Raw genomic sequence first — 2,805 nt, forward strand, 5'->3', positions numbered from 1 at the left:
TGGAAGTGAGCGATACACTGTAAAGTAGTACTTCCAGTAATCTGATAGGCATCTAAGTAGAATATGCTTGATTTTTACTAAAGTCTGGCTTCACTTCTAGATTTTACAGGAAAACCATAATGGGATTAGAATTTCTGTGCATACTCCCAGACTCGCCCACTCTGGCATTAAATCTGACCAGCCAAATGAGAGTTAACGACCATTTCCTTTACGGTCAGAAAAGCTCAGTGGGAAATATAATAGCTTGGACATTGCCTGCTATCATTTTCAACCCCTGGCAACTGTTTGTCGGAGGAGGAAGCAGCTGTACAAGTGACAATGTATTTAATAGAGCCGATTGAATAATTCAGAGCAAATAATTCATTTGATGAATTTTCCCTATTCTGAAATATGGAGGCTTCTCTTATGCTTGAAAACTAAGCACATGCTCTGCTGAATTGAGGCCTTTGGCCATAGTGGGAGCTGGGGGTATAGCTGGTTTTGAGAAGTGAGGGTGAACTGTGGGGTTTTATCCCCTTACAGAAAAACTACTGGAACAGTAGCCTGGATTCTGGCCTGACACCTGGTGTCAATCCACTGACTTCTAAAAGGCTGTGACTTCTACCTGAATTTGAGCTGCTCGTTATAAAAACATGCAATGAATTCTAACAGAAGCAGGAGCAGAGACTTGGGCAGCTGAGGTCCTTGCCAAATTATCTCAAATGACAAATAAAACCCCCAGTCTGAGATTTCCCCTGAGGAAACTATTTGGATTACACAATTCACTGGACCTCCATTTCCTTGTCATTTGCCCCATGAGAATGAAATATCCCCTATGCTTGGGGTCCTGTGCATCACCCTCACATTCCTGAGGGACTTCTCAGCTCTCCTTGCTCGCAATAGGAGACGCAAGTGGCCCAAGGGGGCATGGAAGTCTTTTCAGGTTGTCAGCAGGAATGAGACTTACTGCTTTGCAATCCCCTGGAGTCCTTGTGTCATAAGCTCACCCTTTCTGGCCAGGATGGTACCCTTAGACCTGGGGGTGTGGGGAGCTACTGACACGTGTCAAGAGACTAAACACACCCATTTTCAGCAGCAAAAAAGGTGACATCTCCAAGCTCCCTTGCAGCAGTGAACCTCTGTCTGCTGCTCTTACGTCACACACAGCAGTGGTGCATGGTGCGGGGGCAGGCAGGGACAATGGGAGAGTCAGGTAACCTCCAGCTCTGTTACCACCATGCTCCCATTAGGCAGTGCTCGGGCTTTGTGCCTCTCGCTCACCATCCTTACTCTATGGTTGGGGAGTAAAATTTTCCCCGAGAGACTTAGGAACCTTAATCCAAATTTCAAAAGTGATTTAGGCACTTAGGAGCCCAAACCTCACTGACAGACAAAACCCTCAGGAGGCTCAGACATCCAGGCCTAGTTAAAAAGTTTTGCTGACAGTACTGCATCAAGGCAGGACTCGACTTGTTGCTGTAGCAGAGAGAAGGACTCAAAAATGACCAACTCAGAAGGCAGCCTGGCACCATTACTCACCAGCAGCCATCCTAGTGCAGTCGCACGCCTGTTTAGATCACAGCACTTAAGCATGCAAATCCCAGAGATACGATGGAAAGCAAGATGAAGACAATTCTTATTTTAGAGGAAAAAACCAAGCCAAAGCACTTAAAGGTTGCATGCAAGGCTTCATTCCCTTCTCAGATAGCGCCTAACACACACACACACATCTTCAGAGTCAAACAGATGTGCGTGGAGCTGTGATCCTTGCAGACTAACAAATGAGCCTTCTCCTGTAGTCATGGCTAACAGGGGATATGCAGAGCACTTTCAGATGTGCCAGATCCATTATAATAAACCTGTGGCCTCCTCAGAAATGTGCAGATGTCACTGCTGCGTGCCACAGTCACCCACCACTTCATGGCCTCAGCAGGAACAGAACTCAGAGTATGCTACTCTGAACACACCAGGCTTCAGGTACCAGATCAAAGGCGGGACCTCAGCCAGCTGCTAAACTATTAAACATACTTACTTGCCCCATAGTGGGCAGTAGGGACCAGCGCTATCCCTGTACAGCACTATTCTGTACAAGAGAAAACTGCAACATTACATTTTAAAGCAGAGTGGCTGGCTGCACAATTCAAACTGGGAGAGTTGCAGGAAATATATTTACACTAGGTGCACATCATGCGAAAATAGTGAAGAATATCCCCCTTGGGCTCAGGATGAATTTATTGCACTTATAGCAGTGCATCACAACAACAAACAAACGGGTGCATGTGCATGGCATCATGCTGCCTTGGCTGCTTTGCCCACGGTCTCTCAGCGAGTCATACGTCCCCTGTTTCGGATGAAACAAGTGAGTGCCTTGAATAATTCCACCTTCCAGACAGGTGGGATTCTTATTTGGTTGCTAAGCCTCCTCTTGAAATTTGAATCTTATCATTTGACATCCATCACATACAATACCATTGCCAGAATTCAAGCCAGACAGACTACTTTTTTAGGCAAGAGCTATCCTGTCATACCAATGCACAATTTGGCGTAGTAGGGAGGGCTTGAACCATTTTTAAAAGCACAAAAGAGGTGTTGAATTGTGCATGAGAAAAATGTACAGTGCAGCAAAAAACAGAACCTGGAATTCTCGACTCCCAGTTCTCTGTGAAAACCCCGAGAAACCTCCTGTTCTTTCTGTCCCCTCAGCTGCCTACCTGGTAGATGGTGGACAGAGACAACCCCCTAGATCAGGGGTGGGCAATTACTGAATTTTGGCAAGCCATGGAGGGCCACATGACAGGCAGCCAGGGGCAGATAAATATTAATTTT

This window comes from Gavialis gangeticus, unplaced genomic scaffold (genome assembly GCF_001723915.1).
Source record: "Gavialis gangeticus isolate Ggan-Ray unplaced genomic scaffold, GavGan_comp1, whole genome shotgun sequence".
In the NCBI taxonomy this organism is placed as follows: domain Eukaryota; kingdom Metazoa; phylum Chordata; order Crocodylia; family Gavialidae; genus Gavialis; species Gavialis gangeticus.